The following is a 23,324-nucleotide window of genomic DNA, read 5'->3' as shown; positions in this document are numbered from 1 at the left end:
ATGAGGCTAAGTAAACTAAATAATTACACGAACAACATAACATCAGTTTGTTATAGCCAATACTGAACAGCAAACTTTCTCAGGGGTGTATTTTTAGTTTGATGTGATCCTTGTTGTTTGTAATAAATGCATGGAAATTCGTGGTCTTTACTCCACATAGACAGGTTGATTAAGCCATTCATTCCTCTCCTGTTTCTCTCTGTCCTTCTCATTTATGCAGTTCTCTTTCCTGAGACGTCAACCACAGGATGAGGCCTACGGCAGGTAAGACAGTGAAAGGAATAGCTGATGAGTTGAGGATAAAAATGATTTGACCTCTGCTTTGCATCATTTCCCATTTGCTGGAACTCCGCGCGGCACAGCGAGGGCGCTCGCGTGCTTTTTTTCTCTTTATCTTTTCACATTTATCAGCTAAGGGCTTCAAGCTGATCATGTGTCCAATTATCCATCTTTGTTTAAGTTGCCAGAGAATATGTCAAGTGATATCAAATCAAGCGCTAAGCTGAATCTCGACTCCATCTCAATCCCTCCCCATCTCCTGACCTGCGACGGGGCAAGAGGGGGTGGAAGCAGACTATATCTGGCAACCTAAACCTTTTTAAAGTGACTGAGAGAGTGAGGGAGACTGACTGGCACTGATGGGACCAGACTAGGACTGTGCGATGCGGTGCTGCACTGCGCCCGGGCCTCACAAGCCTGATTGATAGAGTGTGATGAGACTGTCACTGAGCAAGGAGAGCAGCGGAGAGATAGGCTAGATGGAGGGAGGGAAGAAGGCTGACCAGGGTAGAGAGATAGAGAGAAATAAATTTGAGAACATGTGAAGGATGAAGTGGGGGAATGAAGTGGCTGGATGGAATGTGTTTTCGGACACATGAAGGATGGAGAGGTGCGGGGTTTGGGGTTGGGGGGCACTGATGGAGAGGTGAGTCAGATACTGGAAGGCTGAAGGCTCCACTTATATGCAAGTTAAGTTTGACAGAGACAGATCTGGCTGACATGATATCTTGAGGAAACAGCATTAAATTGTTTAAATAAAGTGGGACGCTATTAAAGTGAAAACATTCCTGAGCAATTATGACAAATTATGGTTGCACTTTATTGAAATGGATGGTTGATCCAATTTAGAACAACATATAAAAATAAATTAAAAAAACATGTTTCACTTAATATACCTGTGGTTATCTGTTATATTGAAAAGTCGGTCAAAGTTGACCAAATGACCAAAGTCATTCAGCTCCGACTTTTTGATTGACAGAACTACATATCTGGTATGCTGTATGTTGTCCATGTGAATGTCATAAATAGTTCCCTGGCTTGTTTATCAGTCTATCAGCACCTGCTTCGGACACAATATTAGATCTCGCGGACACGCGGCTTCTTGGCAGTGAATGGACTACAGGCTGAGCTAAAGCCCTGTTCGGGGAATTCCACAGTTAGTGATTTCAGACTCAATAAAGGCACCATGTTTTACTTTTATCCTTGCCTGAGGAAAGAGGGCTGACTCACCATAACGCCAAAGTTATTATTAGTGCCTCACATGTGCGCAGAAAAGCTCTGTGTATGTCCATATGAGTGTGTGAAAGACACAGACAGAGAGAGAGAGAGAGAGAGAGAGAGAGAGAGAGAGAGAGAGAGAGAGAGAGAGAGACAGGCTGAGCTCCAGCAGCAGTGGTAAGTGCAGGCAGGAGCAGCATGAGGAGCTCTTATCTGCCGCCTGCCAAGCCCTGACCGGGGCCCTGACTCCTGCACTCCCTCCCTCCTTCTGTCCCTCTCTAGCGGGGCTTCCCAGTAGTCTGCTACAGGCAAGGCGGCCAGGTGAAATGAGCAATTCCCATTCAGGGACAGAAGCGCTGCGCAGACTCGCCCTGTGAAATGGCTGCTCACTTTGGCAGATCAATGCACTCTCTTTCCCTCGTGCGCTGCCACTGAGTGATAGCCGGGAAGAAAAAGAAGGGAAAAAACGAGCGTGGATGGAGAAAAAGGGAGAGGCGTTTTTTGTACGTGTGTTTGTTTGTGTATTTGTGTGAGCGCGCAGAGGGGGTAGGGTGTTAGCAGGGCATTTAATGATATTTGCCATGGCTGCTCTGAGTGAGTGCTGTTGGAGGAAACGCTTTGCATAAACTCAAAAGACATGCAATATTGCTGGTGCCTCTTTGGAAAGAAAAAATGGCGCTTCCAGTCCCACCGGATATGAGAATCTTCAGCTGCTGAACTGGAAATTCTGCCAATATGAATGATATTAGTGACAGTCACATTAACATGCTTAGTTGTGCCAAAATGAATTCCATATCTCTCCAGTCATATTAATAGCATGGGAACAGGTTGGACATATAGTTTCCAGGGTAGAGCAGAGATTGAATGTGCATTATCTGAGCTAATTTTCTACCAGATAATCATACGGTCTCAATAACCTGTGGATTTCTTTATTATACTGTGTGTGTACTTTGCATACCAGGCCTTTGTTCTTATGATGACACAAAATGAAATAAATCAGGATTGTGTAAAAGCTGGTGTGCCCCTGATCCCTAGTGTTATTACTGGGAAATCATATTATAGTCCATATTGCAGACACCTATAATTATTCTTAATTATAGTTAATCTCATAATAATTGTTAAATTCTAATGTTGCAGGGGTGCAAGCTTTAAAAAACATAAAATATTTGACGGTTGAATCATCTCCAGAATTCACACACTCTGACCACAGCATACACTTGCAGGGGACCCTGAATATCGTCTGGCTCCAGATGATTTCGGCAATGCATTTCGTTGATTAGTTATCGGTTACGTCATTGGTTCAAGCTAGCATGAGTGCTCAGTGATTCATGTTGAAATCTCTTATTTAAATTTCAGACTCACCCTTAAATCTACCATTTGCATGATTAACACACTTGATATTTTGCTCATCTACACAAAGACATCAGATTGCTATAGTGTAGTGCAAAGTGTTTGACTCTACTCTTCACATATCACAGTCTTCATTGCAAGTGATCTGTGTTGTAAATCCGTTTTAAGCATAATACATTTGAAATTGTGCTCAGGACTTGCAGCAGGATAGACTTGATTACTTTATCTGCCCATACTATTGACCATGTTTTAAAAACCTTGGGGGGAAAAAATGCCATATCTAAATATAAAGTGTCTCTTCATAATGTGAAAAGGCTGAAAATCAGATCAAGGGAATATGAGTTGCTATTACTGCAAAAGCATTTCAAATGTGAAAACCATTAAATTCTCAGTACCAACACAATCACAACAGTCTCTATGTGTCCTGTCTAAATAAAAATTACTTCTTTCACAAAGACTGCAAACTTCTAAAATTCTGCTTCTTTGTGAGTCGTGTCTATTTAGCAGCCGTGCTTGCAATCTAAATTGTTACGTAGCAATCTTTCCCTCTTGCTGGAAATACTCTCCGATGACTCTCATTTTCAATGCTGAGGCCTCAACAAAGGTTCTAAACACAGACCAATAAACTTTCTTCAACATGTCAGAGTGACAGAAAAAAATCTCTATTATTATATTATTATAATATATCATTATAAGTATCAAACTGAGCATCTTGACAGCAAATATTCAAAAACTTCAAACTGGTTATCTTTTCTGATTAGTTGAAAGTACCATCTGTCCCTCTGTGTTTATAGGGGAGCCACAAGGAAGTATACTGGGTCCTTCACTTTTTTTTCCGATTGCAACACAGTTCATTTTTCATTTTTATTGAATCAAATGTTGATGTTTTCAATTCTTAATTAATCTTTTACATTAGGAATCATCTTGATCTAAACTTGATGTTTATTTTTCCTCCTAAGTCAGTTTTGAAAAGAAGAGGGGTTTGATGTGTCCACAAGACAAGGTCCTTCCTCACAAGTCTTGATTCAGTTATATTCTCTACAAACTTTTTTTTTTTGTTACTAAAATCTAATTTGCTTAGGCATTTTTCGTTATGTTTTGTAGCCTATAATGTTATAGTATATAATATAGTTACTGTAAGCAAAGCAAACAGCTGTGGACCTCAGTGGAGGGCCAGATTGAATTTTTACAAGAAAATGAAATCATTTCATTCCCTCTTGTGAATCATGAAGGAGTAATAGTCTCCAAGCAATCCAGACCACTTCAAATTCATTAAAGTCTGCGTGCCAAATCTATGCCGACTTAAAATGACATACTGAGCAGAGTGGGAAAAAAAGCAATGCCTTAATAAATGACCAATGAATTAGGAACCCCTTTTGAACAAGAAAGTAAAGAAGCACTTGACCTGAAGCAAAATTTTACTCTGTGTATAATACGAGCCTTTTACTGCCATGTCAAAATTGCAGCTTAATCATTTGGTAGAACACACACTCCAATGTGGAATTTAATTTTTACACTTTTACTATTCAATTTTACAAGCTCATGAAACATTTCCCAGTGAATTCAAAAGGAAAGCTATCTGACTTAAAGATGGGGCTCAAATGAACAGCTCATCCATTGCTTTTGACAGGAAATTTAGATGCTAACCTTAAACTGAAGGATCTATATTTCAGTGACAAATGCTGCATACAAATTGATTTAGCCTTATTGCTCCTGTCATACAGCTCCATTATTACAAAACTAAGTCAAATTCTTATAAACTATTTATTCCGGTCATTCCCGTTGTTCTAAAAAAAGGTAATCTGTCACTTTTTTCTTCCAAATGCCAAAAGCTTTTCCTCCACAGTCTCAAGTCTCTCAACATCAATGAAGCCCGAGTTCAAAATACAGTCAGACCTATGCAGACATGACAGCAATAAAGTGCACTTGATTACATGGTTGAAAGTTAGGACAAGGAGACAGAAGAGCACAAGATAAGAAAACAGACAAGAACAGCCTCTCAGCTTTGATCGCAGCCAACATCTTGACGTTAGAAAGTCCCGTTTGTGTGCGTTCTCGGTGGAGGCAGGTGCAGGGAGGTTGAATCTTGGTCATCAGCTGTCAAGGCAGTAATGAACAGTGTTTACAAGTAATACCATGCGCTGCCACATTTCAGGGTGTGAAATGTCAAAGTGTCCATTTTCCCCCAGGCTAGTCAGAAGCAACACTGTCAGGGCTTGGGCTGTAAACAATGGGAAAAAGAGAGGCAAGACAGCAACAAGGAGCTTTCTCCGTTTCACCCATTACAGTCAGAATGTCAAGCCGAGAAAAATAGAGATGCTTGCAAATGGTGGAAAAAGTGTATTCCAAGTGGATTCCATTTGGCAGACACATAATGATAGCAGTTAAACAAAACTGAGGGAAGGAAAGCAGGGGAGGCTGATAGAGGGGCACGGAGACACCGATAGACAGACAGAGGATGGAGACAGACAGGCCGAGAGAGACACCTGCTGTTGCATCACCTGCTGTAATAATAGTGTTGACATTCAAATGAAAAGCTCTGACAATAGGAGCTGGCTGAGGCAGCACCCGGTATGCAAATAAAAAGAACACATCAGGAAATATTAGCTAGCGTCAGGACTTTTCATAGCAGACATTGAAAACCACTTGACCCTCTGGCATCCCACAAGTGCTTATGTATCGTGTGTGTGTGCATGTGTGTGTGTGTGTGTGTGTGTGCAGGCACGTACAGTTGGCACTTTAAATGAGCTGATTTACCACTATTCATTTCATACTAACTGTGCATCTGAAGCTATGAATAGAACTATACCGGCATTGTATGTTTCTCTGTACTGAATATAAATGCAGTGTACTGAAGTTAATTATTTCTCTGCCTTCCAATGCAATTAGTCAAACCTTTGCAGAAGTGTATAGGGTTTGTTTATCTTGATTGGCATTCCAATTCCACTCACACTTCCACTCCTTCATTCTCGCCGTCATGGTATCTTGAATAGCCAGGTTAAACATAATTCAAAAACGGAAAGGATCATTAGTTGGCAAATTCATTCTTGACTCTCTCTTTCATGCACCCCACATGGCCCCAAAGGGCCTATCAATCAAAATCAGATTCAGCTGATATCACATTCACCATTGCACATATTTTATTCCCTTTTAAGTGCTCAGCAGTCTTTTGTATCAATGTAGACCTGCGGTGTTCGGAGTCGAAACTTTTCATGTTTGAACTCAGTGGGGTTTGAAGGACTGCAGACATCAGCAGATCCTCACTGATGCACAGGTCAATACCTATTATAGTAAAAGCAATAGTCAATGTGGCGCTCTCGCATTACCAGCTCTGTTTGTGGTTGCTTTCAAAAGCAGTGGCCCTCTCTACAGCGCTTTGATGGCAAATGTGACGGTTTAACAACACTGTGATTGTTTGTCCTGTCAGATTCTTTTTCTGTATTATGTGAGGGCAAAATAAAAAAGATGGGATATCGAAAGACGAGCTTCAAGTCTCCACTATTCATAGAATCAACTCTGTTATGGCCAGCTGTTCCAAAGTCTAGATTGATTGGGTGATTGCCATCAATTCTCTTTGAAAAGGCCTGAGCATGGAGCGTTCGCTTGCCAAGTCATGACCACTTTTTTAAAATCACTTCCAGAACCTCACCTTTATCAACTTGCCTGTACGTCATCATATTTAACTAATTGCTCTTGGCTCATTTCTTAATGCAGTGCTCTCAATCCACCAACATGATCATCAGCAGCCAAATTTAGTATAGTCAGACTACATTTCTAGGCATCTATAAACCTACATTTTATTGCACTTGACGCATCACATTTCCATTACATTACTGCTCTGTTGTTGTTTGTCACCATTCTCTTTTTTCCAAGTCATGGTGCTCACATCTGCAAGTTCTGTTAAACCTATTTGTTTCCATTTCTAATGGATAGTAAAGACAATGACTTTTGCAAGAATATCACACATAGTTCACAAACAGTTGGCTGGCGTTATTATTCTGCAATTGTCAATCTCATTTTTTTTTACCAAATATTTAATAAATGAGGACCCAATTTTGAGGTGATTATACATTAATGAAAACATAATTATGAATATTATATTCTGTTCTGCCAATAGACCCCCTTAAATGTTACACAATGGTCCTTTATTAATTAATCATGTTTGAATCCAATTAGCGTCGCCATGTTTGTTTATATCTGCATCACTGACATAAACAGCATGTATGTTACACCGCAGTCTCCCTAACAATCATGTTGGTAAATTCTCCAGCAGATGACACGCTGAAAACCATTTTTCAGGGCCAATGGAGAAAATTAATGCCATGTTAAATCTACAGCCAACAATTCATATTGGCTTTTTTGAATCATTGTGATTTTTTTGTTTTAGTTGCCTGACTGTAACCATTCCTATTGTGGCAATAATTAATTATAAAAAAGGCAGGGCATTAGGCATAAAAATCCCCATTATCACTGAATCCCAGCTTAAGCAGAATTAGCCAACACCAGAGTTCTGTCTGTTGATACGGTTAATACATTAAGATTGACATAGAAAAAAAAGAGGTGAAATCATTGCCATTGTGCTTGTCACTTGTTAAATCTTACATGGAGGGGAATTATTAAAAAGAGCAGGACTGTAATATTTGAATATATCTGAATGTATTAAAGGAAGGAACAAGAAAGAAAAGCAATGCTTTGATTTATACAAGGGAGCAGAGGAGTGCAGACAAGCTTGAACGACTTTAAAGTTTTCTATGGGAAATGAGATTTGGAATATGACAGAGCTCCTAATATCCTTACGCACAGCTTCCCAGCATGTATGCTAATGCCCTGTCCTGACCACTAATACACAACAGGAAAAGTGGGCTAAATAAAATGAAGGAGGGAGCTGTGAAATATAATTCTGAATGCCTATAACGACTACAGTATCAGCCGTCTAGGATCTGTACTTCTTCATTCGGATGTTCTCATTTGTATCCACACCTGTGTCATTCACAGCCTTACGTCTTAACCTAATTTCATGGTCTGCGGGTTTGGATGGATGGCTCTGCTGCGACTTGTACACCAAGGGGAGGAGAGAGAGTACCATGAGTGTGTGCGTGTGCGCATCTGTGTGAGTGTGCACTCGCACAATAACACACAATTGTGGAGGAGCAAATGAGAGAGAGAGAGAAAGAGAGAGGATGCGTTGCTACAATAGCATAGAGAATTGTAGTCAGTGCCAGATATTAACCTTTTAACCTTGTACTTTTCTGTTAACAAAAATACATTAAGCTCCTCTGGATAGCTGACAGTGAATTGGGGTTTTACAGACTTTCACTGAGCATGACTGAATGATCAGAGGTGAACCCATTTTGTGGTAATGCGCTTCAATTACAGTAAAAGTCTGCTGAAAACACATAAGTTAAAGCGATGATACATAGCAGAATTTAGCAGCAGCAAATGTTATTGCCAGTCATGATCTGAATGCTACACCAGCCATGCTCAACTGGAAAAGCTAGAGCAGGGAAAACAAGACTATTGAGAGTTTAAAAAAATATATATTGTAATGAACACAATAATCTTAAAATGTGACAAAAGAGACTATGATAAGATAATCTACATTTATAGACTACAAGTGAGTAATTCCTATTAATACTACCACAAATTGTTCCGAGAGCTTTGTACAGCATAATGCCCTAAAACCTTTTTTTGTCGGTGTAATTGCTCAGTATCTTCTTAAGCAAAGTGTCAGCAATGCCCTTTTAGTTTGCCAGAGTACTTTCTGGTGTAACGGCTTATTTAGCCAAACCAGGCATGACACCAATTACACTGGAGGGAAATCGATTCCAACAAAGCACTCTGCTGGGACAAACAATAAAATGATCAAAGTGACTGGATGTTTTGCTCGCGACAAGCAGCAAAATTAGTTTGTACTTTAAACTTAGTTTTTAACCCAGTCGAGATCTGAAATTTCTCGAAGCTATTAGGAGTATTCTCCAGCATGACATAAATACATGGGTACAAAGACAGACAGAATAATAAACAACAAAAAAAAACAACAAAGAGGAGAAGATGAAAATTGAGCGGATTGAGCACACAAGGACGATTAAGGGCTGTTGGCATTCCTTAATCGCACGGTTCCTTTTCCACTGAAGTCCACAGAGTTCTACCAGAGACGGGTTTCAAGATAATTGCTTTTTGGCACATTAATTGATAAAGCTGGTGACATTTAAAGACACTGTGGCCCAACATGCAGATTTATGTCCAGTGTCCAAGCCCTGTGTTATTTCCATTAAGTGGCTATCTTCAATTGAAAATGCTCGTGCAAGAAAACACGATGAGAAATGGCACGAAATAATGAAACAGTTCCATCCAAATAGCACAAGATGAATTTGTATAATATCCCCTTAAAATAAATGTTTTGAGTCTCAATGCGCTTCTATGAATTAGACATAAGGTGTTCTAATGTTGGTCTTTACAGGTAGGTGATTATCTGAACGCTTGGTAGGGCAGCATTATTCCTTGACAGTAATTTTGTCCTTTTCATTTCATGTACACATTCTTCTCTACATTATATATACACAACACACAACTAAATATCAATTAAAACATAACCTTTGTTTGGAAGACTGTTTCAAAAGACCCCCGCTGCTGTATTTTATCATCTTGTACCTTGCCTCTGAGGCATTTCATTTTCTATGTTGTCATTGTACATGTGAATTCTGAAGTTCAGAAGGGGAAAAAAAAGCAGTCAGTCACACAGTTTGCGCTAAGCTTATTTTAATTACTGTAGTATCTCACTCTTGCTCTGACGGTACAGTCCTCACTGAAATGTACAGTGCTGTGAAAGATATTAAAATCATAATGAATATGCTAATTATCCTTTTTTATGTTCAGAATCCTACAATGGTTTTATATTCTAAGGACAATAGAACCATTTTATGTAAGATATAATAAGCGTGCGTGATTACTGATATTAAAATAATGCGTATGTGTCATAATACTTTAGTCTGCTGTGCACAACTATAGATCTACAATATTATTGCAATCAGTAAACCTTAACTTTAACTCTTAACAACCATATAAAGTGTTAGTGAATGTCCTCCAGTTCATTTTTAGGCTGTCTGCAGCCCTGTGCCACTCGATGTCAATCTTCATTCCTTTTCCCAGACGCTAGTCTGTCCAAGATAGATCCTTCATATGTCAGAACCACACAGACCATTTCCTGGAGTCGGCTGTGACTGTCAGGCTCCATGGACCATGAAAACCGTATATGTGATGCCCGAAATTACCTCATCGTAGAATGCCACAGACTCCCACATCGGCGTGGTCACAACTATCCCTTCAAGAGACACTAAGGGAAGCTCACTGACACTTTTAGGCAGTTCTTTGCCAACAAATATAGTGGGAACTATTTCACATACTCAGGCAGAAACATAAAATAAATCCATTTTACAGTATGTGGGCAGAAATTTAGTTGAGCATGAATTATCAGGTTAATGGTGTCCGGGACATTCAGTAGGTTAAATCATAGATTTTGCAATGAAGGATGATGTGTTTTTGGCATTTTAATAAGGCACAAGGGGACCCACAAAATGCAGAATCAAAAACACTGTAAATCTGTGTGATCTGATGTGGTCCATGATGTCGGCACCCGATCTTATAATCTGTCTTATGTCTTTGCAAGAGTTGTCTAAGGCAAGAGTGAAGGAAGAAACCCAACTCTCTATGGTACAATTATAGAAGTGCACCGCAGTCACTTAGCCCTCTAATACACGGTGTGATATTAATTACTGTTTGTAAACAATGCACTTTGCAGAGATTATTGCATGCACTCGGCGTCCTCCATTTGTGTTTGGTAATTCTCACAAGTGATTAAGTGGTGAAGCTAGGACAGCTGTTCAAGATGAGTTCATTGGCATGTTTAATTAATTGCACTTGAGATAATTATTCAATCATTACTTTGATTAATTTTCTGCGTCCCAGATAATGCATCAAACGTCTGCTTGATGTCAATAGTTTTGAAAGCGTGAGTAGAACGAGGCTAACCCTTTTTTTAGGAGCTTGAGTTAGGACTAAATCCTGCTTTGTGGAGAAAATAATGCCGATGTCAGCTGGCCATGATATGAATTCATTATCATAGCTGCATGCTTGATTTGAACAATGCTGATGCTCACTTGACAGGCATGTCACCAAAGTTGTCTTAACACCCAGCACCTGTAAGGGCTGCATTATTTCCTTGTGTTTCCGACACATCAACAACAGTCTGTCGCTGCTCACTTTGACTTTTTGACTCGATTCAGTCTGCATTATGTTTGAAACATGCTCATTCTTCACCCCCTCAGATATGCAGGGTAGTGGCAACATCCAACTGAAGGAAAGCCAGGCAAATCGTTTGTGAGAGATCTTGTCAAACAGATTAATTCCCACCCTGGGCCTCGGGGTTCTGGACCGTTTTTCTGTCATGCTGCTTTGCCAGGCTCCCTCTTGATAATACCCCAAAGATAAAATTAATTGTGCAGGGAGATGTGGGATGGGGAGTATCTAAAAGGACCTTGAGCAACACATGAAGCTCTCTCTTTCTCTCCACTCCTCTGCATGTGAAAACACAGCAACAATCAAACCGTCAGAAGCATGACACATTGCACCAACGATCACTAACTTTGTTAGGAAGTTTCTGGAAGTGGGAAAATCTGAGAGAGATGTGGAGGGACAGAATCAACCCTCGTGAAATATCCTTGTCTAAGAACGTCTGTGCTCAAATTACCATCAAAGTGGAATCCCTCACTTCATCAGCAGTTTACAAAGGGGGTTGGTGCACTAATATTTGTCTACATCTGTACATTTGGTTAGATCTTCTTCTCTTCTCTGACGCTAACAATTAAGAGCTCAAATGGACTGAAGTTGTGACAGCTGTATTAAATTCTGTGCTGAGATCAGTCTGCTGAGGAATCTTAATACAAAAAAAAGAAAAAAGACAGCCAAGATAGCACCTCTTTGAGGCTGCACAAGCTAAATAGTAGTGTCAACGAGAGGGGGTCCAACTGAAGCCTTGTAGACCCCACACCCCCTAAAAACCACACCCACTACCATAATTTGTAGCAGCTAAGGAAGTAGCTGCAAATTATGTTTGTTTACCTAAACTCCATAAACGACTACTGACGATGTATGCAAATCTTTAAAGGTTGGTCCCATTTCATGGGTGGAGATTTCAACCACAACCATTGGAAATTAAACATTGGAAATAGGATTATCCTGCCAGGGCAAAGAATGACGAGTGCAAGGTGTCATGGCAAGTCATCCAGTTGTTGTTGAGATTTTTTTTATCCACACTGCAAGCGTAGTTCAAAAACATTTCTCCTGGAAATACTGACCATTTCACTTCACCATACAGTATAACAGTCACATGCAGTCACACTCTAAGTGAAGCAGACCTTTCCCACAACCTCTTGTCACCACAAACAGCTCAGAACATTAGCTAATCCCTGCTGTGACAGTACACACAGTGTCGCAGTCTTTCATCACCGTTGGCCTCAAAAAGCCACCGAAAGACCAATTTCACCAAGAATGTTTCCATAGTGGGCACAGCAGAAGAGCAGGTAGATTTTGGCAGCTATACTTCCCCCCCCCCCACCAACCCCTTGGCACCTGAGTTGCCCCTGTCACCTCCACTGACAGATGGTGCAAATGAGCCTTTATATGCTGCTGCAAGTCTCTGTGACACTGGAACAGAACTGCTGCTTTTAGTACTGTCATATAGTCAAAACACATCAGCGACTGCTTCAGAGGTGGATAACGTTTGTACTACTACTAGAGCTTAAATCGGGGTTTTGTCGGCTACTGTCTTTTTTTGCAGTGACAAATGCAGACTCAAGTGACTCGGCTGTTGTCGTTATTTTTATGTGTTGTTTTTTTTTTTGTAGCACATACTGAGACGTGGGTGCTGTCAAGATTTATAGTGCTGTATGAATAAGAGATGAGATCTTTGAATTGTTTGCTGGTACAGAATGCACATTGAGTCCTTTGTGAGAGGATTCTCAGTGTTGTGGAAGCGTAGTCCAAGAATGTGTCTGCGCTTACGGCAAAAGAAATTTATGTTTGGCAGTTTCCCTGGATAGGCATTTGGATCTCATTTTAGCAAGCATTGCACACACATACTTGTACATGTACACAATGGTACACAACCCCCACATAGACACTCATGGTCCCTGGGCAGCCCACATCCAACAGTTTGAGCTCAAGTAGTCGCCGCTGTCACAGTGTGACATCATCAACCAGGCTGGCAGTGTCCCAGTGGTGTCCTCCTTTGGAGCCAGAGATATCCTTCAACAGAGCTCATCCTGTGACGCTGCCGTGTCACTCAGGGGCCCAGACAGGCAGTGCAGCAAGGATGACAGCCCGGGAATGAGAGCTCAAGAGCAGGTAGAAACTATTGACAGGACCCTGGGGAGCAATTATGAGTGAAGCCCAAGAGCTTGCTCAAAGGAACCTACAGCTTGTTTAAGTCTATCAAAAACACAACTCAGACCCCCATTAGGGGTTTCAGTTCTTGGTAGTGAGCTAGTCACAAAAGTATGTTTGAAGCTCAACTGGTGACAGATTAATCATTTATAAACTCCACGGGGTTGTCAAACTTAAGAGTTTAGCTCAACAGCAAATTAAACTACTTGGCTTTTCTGTCAGTAAAATTTTGTCTGTCGTCATCTGCGGATCTGTGGAACAGTAAATGTAGTGACATGATTAACAAGCTGATCTTTTGCGGGCTTTTTCTCCCCTCAGCATTTGTATTCTTAAGCCTATAAAAATCCCAACAGGGATAAATTCAAAAGCTACCGTTGACACTCAGGACATCACTCTCCATAAAATACCTGCAAATGATCAAGGCAGACAGATAATGGCTTGGAAGAGGACTCGGCTTGCTGCCCTGTGACAGACATTTCCAATTAAAAAGGGTAAATAACTTGAGATTCATCTATTTCACCCTGTCCCAAGATTTATCAGTGCATCATGCTTTAAATCTGCTCACCCCTGAAATGGTAATATCGCAGATTTGGATTTCCTAGGCAAAGAAGAATGTCATATAGTTCCAATATCCTCACACTCCTATTTAAATCTCCCTGCCCTGTCTGTATTAGAGCTTTCATGAGGCAACCCAAGCGTGGGAGGAAAGCTAGTAATATCAGGACACCAGTATGATATGAACAATAGCTGGGACAGTGTTTGCAGGACTGTTGGATTTGACTTTGACTCGTAAGCATTATAACAAGTCTGTTTCACTGTATATTGTAGATCTACAGTTGTCCACATGGGGGAAGGGGATAACTAAACAACTTAAAACCTTTTACCACCCACTGTTCTATGTGGAGCACTAGCAGTATGCATCCAGTCCTCACCAGAAGAACAGCAACAATGGTTCTTTACATTGGTGGCAGCCTCTTGTACTTATGAGCGGAGCAAAGGAGGGTACTAAGCCCAGTGACATCGTAAAAAAAGCTAGAAAGTCTGTGTAGAAAATAGGTTGGGGTGGATGGCTAGATCAAACACAGGACTTTCACCCACGAGACAAGTCAACACCATACTTATAAGAACTGAACACTTGATACATAGGCATAGATGTCATTTGGTTTTGGGAAAGACATGCATTTTGTTTTGAGAATCACTGGCATCAATCAAATTTACCTTTCCACATTCCCTAGACATTACTCTCATCCCAGTGCAGGTTTCTGCCACAGCTCTCTTCACCACCCCAACCTCCACCTTATCTGCTATCTTCTGGTTTTTGATTTAACTAAGGTCTAATATCCATGTATATTTATGAAGGAGGATTAGTCTCCGGTAGAATTATTTTTGTTACTTAGATTCTTCCAGAAGTCCCTGAAAGAGCAAAGTATTTTCAACCAAATCCGATGGATACGGATTTTCTATAAATGGTTAAGAACATCACTATAACTGTAAGCTAAAATTATCACCTTCAGATTGTATGCCTCTGCATACCCGTCAAGTTGCTGTTCCTGAGCTATGGCCTTAAATAATGCCCAGAACATTTTTCACAGAACATTGTGATGTCACAATTAAGTTGACCTTTGACCTTTTAGATATAATTTATCAGCATTTCATAATTTTTTCTCCTACTAGATATATTTTTTAAAACCAACGTGGACATTTGTGCTAAATTTGAAGAAATTCCCTTTGTGTGTTTCTGAGATATTGCACTGACCAGAATGCGACGCCATGAGGTCACAGTGACCTTGATCTTTGACAAACCAAAATGTAATCAGTTAACCCGTCCAAGAGAGCCCAAGAGGACATTTGTGTCAAATTTGAAGCAATTCCCTCAAGGCTTTCTTGAGATATCACATTAACTATAATGGGACGACAGACAACCCAGAAACATAAAGCCGCCGACTTTCATTTGCCCAAGTTAGCCAAAACTGCCTGGCGCAACCCTGACCTAAATGTGGCAAAGCACGTTGCACAGCCTAATGCCACAGGTGTGATAAATAGGCTGCCTTTGGCCCAAAGCGTGTCCTAGTGCTAATAACTGGAGGTAACTTTGAGTCCAAATTCCCCCATGTCTGCATCCCCTGATACTTGGCCAAATTTTGGTAACTGGACTTGTTTCCTTTTCTTGGAGACATTTCACCTCTCATCCAAGAGGCTTGTTCAGTTCAACCAAGAGGTGCTGATATTCAGCTGCCATCAGCTCGGCTTGGTTGGCTATCTGGGCTACTGTAGATTAATTCTTACGTTGCCTTTTTCGATTAACTTCAGCCAACATTAACAGAATGCCGCATCATGATAGCGGGGACCATCCATTGGAAAAAGAAAAGAAAAAAAATCTCCCGTTTTTGTAAATAAAGTGACATGACTCATTAATGTGATGAATGACCATGCAATTCCCTAGGACCTCAGCATCAAGCCCACAGGCCCCCCTTCAACCCCCTTCAGGCCTCTTGTGGGCCATTCCGGGTGAAAGCCGAACATTTAAACGTGTGCCTGTAAGTGCTGAGGCAAGCAGGTCCGCCGGCCAAATGGTTGCTCTTTTCAGCTGCTGAAGCTCCCAAGGACCCATTTCACTGTTAACATCAAATCATTAAATTCACCCCATACTCAGTCACTTAGAGTTATAGAGAGATGGATAGAAAGACAAAGAGAGAGGGTAAAGTGAAAGAAAAAAAAAGTAATTGTAAGCTGTAAAGGCTAAATAGGCCACATTATTAGGTTGGAAATAAATGAAATCAAAACAGACAGTTCTCTCTGGTCTTAATTCTATATTGTCGACCACAAATGCAAATCACTTGGTGAAATTTAAGTTCACAAAAGACGGGATAAAAAAAAAAAAAGATGGTTTGGCTAATGTGTCACTGTCAAAGCACAAGACTTGAGATTATCATGCTGTATTAAAAATGTAATTGCATCTTCAGTCCTGTCTGAAAATCTCTGATAGCATCGTACCTTGAATTTATATGAATCCACATTCAGAAGACAGCTGGTAATTAAATCTTTATAGCAGACTTCTGAATGGTTCCAACAAGTTTGGGTATTCTATAGAAGCTTTTGTGACTTAGCAAAGTAGACATGGTGAAGTGTGTGTGTACATTCATTATGCAAAAAACTAAATGTTATACAGCAAAATGTAGTCCTTGGTGGTGTAGTTTAGATGTCCAATCTCCTTCAGCAAAGTAAACCTTAATGTACACAAATGGGTGAGTTTAACCACTGTATGATTTCATGCCACCTCAAGCAATTACAGTCTTCAGCTGTTTCTCTCAGTACACTGAGTACATTTGGTGTTTGAAGAGTACTCCTGCATCTGATGCATGCTACCCCAGGGCAAAAAAAAAATCTCTCGACAATTATCACACGTCTTTTGTAAGAAAATGTCTAATGATCTCTTATATATGTCATTTGAAATGCTCATCGGAGTGGTGTGCAGACAAATACGCACTTTGAGTACTTGCGTGGCTGTACTTTTCTACGGTGCTACATGTTCATAGTTGCACAAAAATCCTTCTAAATATGGAAGCCCCTTTCTATCACTAGGTATACTACATAACATGCTTCCTAAGTACCAATTACTTGCAATTATGTCCAAGCAGAGACTGCTAACACGTACAGTGGAATCTATTATATCCCGACCACTTTAACGACACTTACAGAGGTGCTCTACCCTCGCTACCACAGGCTGACTGGTTTCTATGGGAACCAAAGTGCAACACAAGCCAGTAAAATGAGGATACAGCTGGTGTGCTCACAGGATAAACAGTATGAAGCAAAATGAATGGAAATCTATTAAAACTATAAAGGTGTACAAAGAAAAGAACCAAATGATCAGTGACTAAAAGAACCAGACAATGAATGGAAGAAGAACACACGTTGTTTAAAAGAAAGATAGTTGGGAAAAGAGAACGACATGGCACAGTGCACTCGAGGGGTGTTTGACTTTCCCACTTTCATTACTGTGAGCTCTGTAATCTTGATGTTCAAGCCAAGTGGAGAGATAGCAGGTGGAGGCCATCATGTTTGAACTAGTCTTAGTTGGGTACAGTATGAACTCGCAGCCGCACTGTGAGCTTAGTTGGAATTGCTAAGATGAAGCACTCTGTGCTTCTGGAGAGATGAAAGAAATTACTTTATATCAGGTTGTCTCCTCTGTATTCAAACCTTAGTCCTTCGTCTGGCAATCGATTTGTAAATCGATCACTGAGATATACACCAATACACATTTCATAATGTTTTCTGTATTGTTTGTTACGCTGACTGGAGAATTGATGCCGCCTACTGCTTATCTGGATGAACCAACTCCCAATAATTATAGTTTAGTATAACGGTCATGAATGGAAACTTTTTCTTGAAATTCTGTTAAAATGTGCTATACATTTGGATGGAAAGGTAGCAAATGTGTCAGATTCATCAACTCAAATGTGTGTTTTTATTGTCATGGAAGTTTTGAACATCTGTGTCTTTGTATCCATCTATTTGCTAATTGTCCACGTGTGCATGCGCATCAAGTGTTGGCAAGTACTGTGTGTGTGTACCGTGAAGTTTGCAAAAGAAGTTTAAGCTCTAGTCAGATGTCTCCCTCAAAGGGGTGGGTTTTTTTAGGCAAGCACCCTCCTCACCTGCGTACATGGAATGAATAGAACACAATCCAACTGTATCCCTCCTTATGGTAGGTCAGACAACAAGGCAGCCCAGATTTTTTCGGGGAGTTTATTACAGGGCTGAATCAAAAAACTGAATTTCAACACAGTGGCATATGAAGCTTTTGCCTCAAGGGCCTGATTTCCTCGTTCTCTGGTGTTTTAACAATGAGGCTGTGCTTGACAGTCCAACTGAGGCAGCCGTGTTTAAGTGGCCCTCGAGTTCAGCCTGTTTTGTGTAACAGAGTTAAAAGCACCGCAGAGGATTGGGTTGGAACTCCTGGGTGTTTGGCTAATGAAATCAAACAGAAAAACAAACTAAAACCCATCTTTGTCAACTTATTGATCGCTCTCTGAGCAATAAGACATAACCAGATATACAATAAGGTTTTCTGAAGTCAAGCTTTTCTTGTGTAATTTAGAAGCTTCTGCAGTGTAGCAGCATCAGATGGTTACATTTTGCATGCTGAAACAGGAGCCACAGCCTTTTTACAAACTCACATGCCCTGATCTATGCCGGCTGCCCTGCTACTCCATAGGGTATTGATCTGTGGGGTTTCTAAGAGTAATCAGTTCATGAAATAACTCAAAATGAAACAACTATTTGACGACCTTGCATACCTTGAGTGCACTCAGAATAAAATAAAGGTTAACATTTTAATCTCGACCCAGAGACATATTGTGAATTTTTAGATAAACCTCCCACATGATGGTACCAATGCAGCCATTCAAAAAAAAAGAGGAAATAATACAAAAAGAACAACTGTGAAGTCGATATCAGGAAGAGCTTGAAACCTACACCATTTACATATTGCCAGTTAGTTCATTGCTACATTTTTTGGGTCCACAACCAAATGCCAATCTCAGACACAATCTGAAACCAGCAACAGGACATGAGTTTTTCATCACTGTGTACCCTCATGCACGAGATGTTAAAGGGACAGTTCGCTCCAGGATCAGTAATACATATTATTCTGCTCATCTGTCGTACTATTAATCCATCCAGACCCGCCAACTGTAGGGGCATCTACTCTATCTAGATGCTTGAGCTTGTGACAGCACTAGATGTTGTCCTCATCAGCTGAGCTGTAACATTAGCCAGCTTAGTTAGCTAGCCTCTGGTCCATGAGGAACTTCCTTCTGTGCAGCGATAGAGTCGTGGGGTGTAGTTCAGTAAACTGTCCCTTTAACCAAATGTGGGGATGCTTCATAGCAAAACTAGTAATCAGAAACTCAGGTTTAAATTTGATAATGGAGGATTAGATGTTTTCCTAAAAATATGACTCCACATTTTATTGTGAATGATTGTTGCAGAGAGAACAAATAGAAAATAATTATAAATAGATACTGCACAAAGGATGTTCTGAGAATCATTACTTGAATGTCCATTGTCAACAAACAGTGGGCAAGAGTTTGGTCAGAATCAATAAGTATGCTGGAATATCATGTGAGCGTGCGGCAATGACCATCCTCTAAGTTTTGATAGTGCCACTTTAGTTTGGCTCCTGTTCCAGCTGTATGAAATGAGACGCTCACCTGTATTTCTGCCAGGACCAAACTGCCGCCACAGACGGGATGATCCTCTTAGTGCCTTAGCAATCTGGGACACTATTCCCACTACTTACTTTGCCAATTTGCTCCTGGGAGCCCCTGAGTCCTTGTCTTCATTAAGGGAGTTCCTCATTGATCAATCACTGTCAGAGGAGTTGCTCTGTAATTGCACTGCGGCCTAATCATGACTGACGTCTCACCCCTCCCCCGCTCTGTCACAGGTCTCAGGAGAGAGAATGTTCCATGACTTTCACACCTTCGACCTCAAGGTAAGCCTCTCTAAGGATTTGACTTCCCTCTCTGTGGTTTATCTTTAGAGCTGTATGGTTTTATAATGGATATTATAAGTCAAATTTGGATATTGGCGGAGGTGATGAGGACAGGTAAGTTAAGATTGGTGATGTGAGATGGATATTTTTAATATTCAAAAGCCCCAATGACATCACTGCTGTATTTTTTTCCTCATATATTCTACATACACATAAAGTTGCATGATACTCTCAAACAACAATGTGATTGGGTTCTAGTTGCAGCCTGCAGTTCCCGGCTTGAGTTATTAATATTCATCAATCATGCCACATTTTCATGGTGCACTGATTGATATTTGCTGTAGGACTTGCACTCTGTTTGTCACAGTCAGTGAATAGGCCCTTACATCTGTCAAATGTATTACAGCAAGTGTAAGACAAAACACAAGTCATAACTGCAACAAATTTAACAGCCCTTGACATCTTTACCGAGGCACACAGCTACAGCGTTCCACAAGCAAACAGCTTCAGAAATGTGCAGTTGCCTATATGACAAATTTAATATTTTGTTTTATCGCCCTTGTTAAAACTAATGACTGATTTTCTGATGTTGTTTTGTTGTTACATGCATACACTACACAAGTTTCCAAATCCCTTTGCTAAGCTTTCGTTCAACAATTTTCCCACGAATGAAAACATGTACACATGCAGACATATGCCTCTAGGTACATAGATGCAGACTCACATACAGCACACGACACAAAATATGCACATATTAAATATATACTTGTTGCCCTGAAACCTACTTAATTCACATTGGGTCTAAATGTTAGCTTGCCTTGTTTTGCACAACTGTTAACACAGACAAACAGCCACAGTAACCCATACAGTTCAATTGTCCGGCTGAATGTGTTCACTCGTTGTTATTGAGACGGTGTGGCAAATGGGATCATGTTTTCTTCATACTAACATGCCGTTATGCGGAAATGATATAATTTTCAACTCACAAAATCCTTCTCTCTGATGCCCTGACCTCAAAAGGTCATGTACAACAACACGTAACACATCAAAGGTTTTCATGTTGAGAGAAAATCAAACATTATTTTTTATGGCCATCATTTAGAGGGTTTGCAGTGGTGGCACATTAAGTTTTAGAATTTAGGGTTAACAAAATATGTGAAAAAAACACATTTCTACAAGATTTGCTCAGATTGTTGATTCAAAGATCTCAAAATTGCAAGATGTCATCATCTTAAAAGGTCTCATGTTCCTCTGAACAGAAACTCTCCACCCTGCTGTGTGTTTAGCTATTAGCTCTTTTAGCTCTGTTAGCTGGAAGCAATTACCTCCACAGCTGTTAGCTCATTTCCTTGACATCACCATGTTAACTAAACCAGCAGTTTGGGGATACATTTGAGTTATTTTGAGGCAAAAGTGCTTCACAAAATTTCAGAAAAAATACAAAAAAATATGAAACTCCTGTTACAGAAATTCAAGGTTATTTGGGGTATATAAAATACAAACTACAGGATAGTGTCAATCAGTCCAATATGTTGTGTTTGAGTTGGAAATCCAAATTTCGGTATAGTTTTGTCTTTGTTCTGATCTCAAAATAGAGCCAGATACAATAGTGAGAGCTTGGATTCAAGCCAGCATATGCTCATAAAATGATTTTATAACCATTTACTTTGAATATCATCCATGTGATACGGATAATCTGCCGCAGTGCTCCACAAAGAAAACCTTTGTTTAGCTATTAACTGCACAATACGTAGGATGAGTTTCCTTTTAAACAATACGACTGAAGTGAGGATGATTATCTGGTCATGGGACGTAAACAAAAAGACCCAGGAGGTTTTTCTCATGACCCATGCTTTAGTCACAAAATGTAAAGGAGAATGACATTAAAATATTCCTGCTCGCAGTTAACTTTTCACAGCTGCAGCTCAGTCAGAAAGACGGCAAGTCAGTTTGCCATCAGCTCCTAAATCTGCGTTGTCACACCAAGACACAAATCTTTGGAGAACAAATTGGAAAAGATGCAAAATGATGTAAAAAAAGATCAAGAGCAATTTTCTGGATTTAAACTGATATGTCTGCCATGATATTAGACCCACTGGGATGCAAAAGTTCTGAAACCTTGATGTGATTTTATAAAATGACTTGTCGGTCTCAGACTTTTGTCATTGTAAGAGGTTTCACGTTGGTTTGATAGCATGGATTAGTCTCAGTCCTCTTGTGATCTTACATTAGCACAAGGTTATTCGTGCTTACAGTGATTGGACTGAATGCCTACTAGACCTGCATTAAGTACTGTGTTTATGTAAACACGGTAAAAATCTGCTCTCAACATATTAATATTTCCCTATTTTTTAAATATTTTGATTTTTAAATTCCCGTCAGTAGCTTATGAGGTGTTTTTTTCACATGCACGTTCATGGAACGATCTGTCATCTCCAAGAGAGGGCATGGACACAATTGCAAATACCCCCTCCCAATATGCTAATACTTTATCCCGTGCCGTATTTCATGCAAATGCCTTTCATCGCATATTTTCAAATGCCATTTATATGACAGCTGTAGCACAAGCATCCATAATGTTTTGACTAGGGGGGATATGCAACATGGATTTCAGTCATTGTGAATTCTGCCCACAGTCAGGAATGCTGAACTCTCCCTCCTACAGAACATGATTGTTTTATAAAGGATCATATTAAAATTGCATTTTTTGCTTTCGGATCTCATGGAGATAATTCAGTGTTACTTTATACTTTCACCGATGACAGGTGGAAGGAGTCGGTCAAGTAGAAAAACAGCTATAACTACACAGTTACACAATTTTTAGTCTATACTTAGTACGAAAACTCAAACTCATTTTTTCTGAGTAGAGTATTGTTTGTCCATTTGTGAAATCCATATTCTGCCACAGTTCTGTAACTTCAACACAACTAAACTAAAAAGTGTGGTAATTCCGTGCCAGCCTATGAGACACCTTGGCATTTACTCAGCCTGCTATGTCATTGTCTGCTATACTGTTCAGGTCCATGAACTAGGAGGAAAGTTTTAAAATTAAAATGTAATCAGCACAATCACCACAAGCAATCAGTTCCTCTTCATTTCACCTGATCGAGCCCCCCCGCTAAAACGGGTCTGTTAAATAGAGCATCTTATCAGGCCTGGATTAAGTTTTGACTTTGATTAACATCTGTAGTCGCAGTTTAGAATGTCAAAGTTCAAGTTTGGGGAAAATAGAGTTTTTAAAAATGCGAAAGCACCAGGTATCATTATCAAGGAAGAATTTCACAATCACTTTGGCGCAGGCTTTTGGCCTTCACATTTAGACCACATTTTCGCATACTAAATAGCATGAAAACATCTAAAAACCTCTTTGCTTTCTTATTCACTTTCCTGCCAAGAGTTAGCTGAGAAGGTGATACCACACTCATGCCTGTGCAGTTATTATGAACCTGGAGCCAGAGGCAGGTTAGCTTAGCTTAACAAAAAAAAAAGAAACAGGAAAAAACAGGCTAGCTAGGCCTGGCTCTGTCTGCAAGTA

General features: G+C 40.1%; 1 protein-coding gene across 7 annotated transcripts in view; it reads left to right on the top strand.

Moving 5' to 3' along the window:
* LOC311251930 (receptor-type tyrosine-protein phosphatase delta) overlaps positions 1-23,324 on the top strand; it is a 366,189-nt gene that overhangs the window by 157,041 nt on the left and 185,824 nt on the right. For all 7 annotated transcript variants that reach the window (XM_084344614.1, XM_084344611.1, XM_084344613.1 and 4 more), the window contains exons 7-8: positions 221-264; positions 19,742-19,789. The gene's annotated coding sequence lies outside the window, so the exon portion shown is untranslated. The remainder of the gene's footprint in view (positions 1-220; positions 265-19,741; positions 19,790-23,324) is intronic.

The sequence above is a fragment of the Pagrus pagrus genome (genome assembly GCF_965226575.1).
Source record: "Pagrus pagrus genome assembly, chromosome: 22".
Taxonomy (NCBI): Eukaryota; Metazoa; Chordata; class Actinopteri; order Spariformes; family Sparidae; genus Pagrus; species Pagrus pagrus.
Note: the sequence above shows the minus strand (reverse complement) of the source record. Positions and strands in the feature narration are given on the sequence as shown.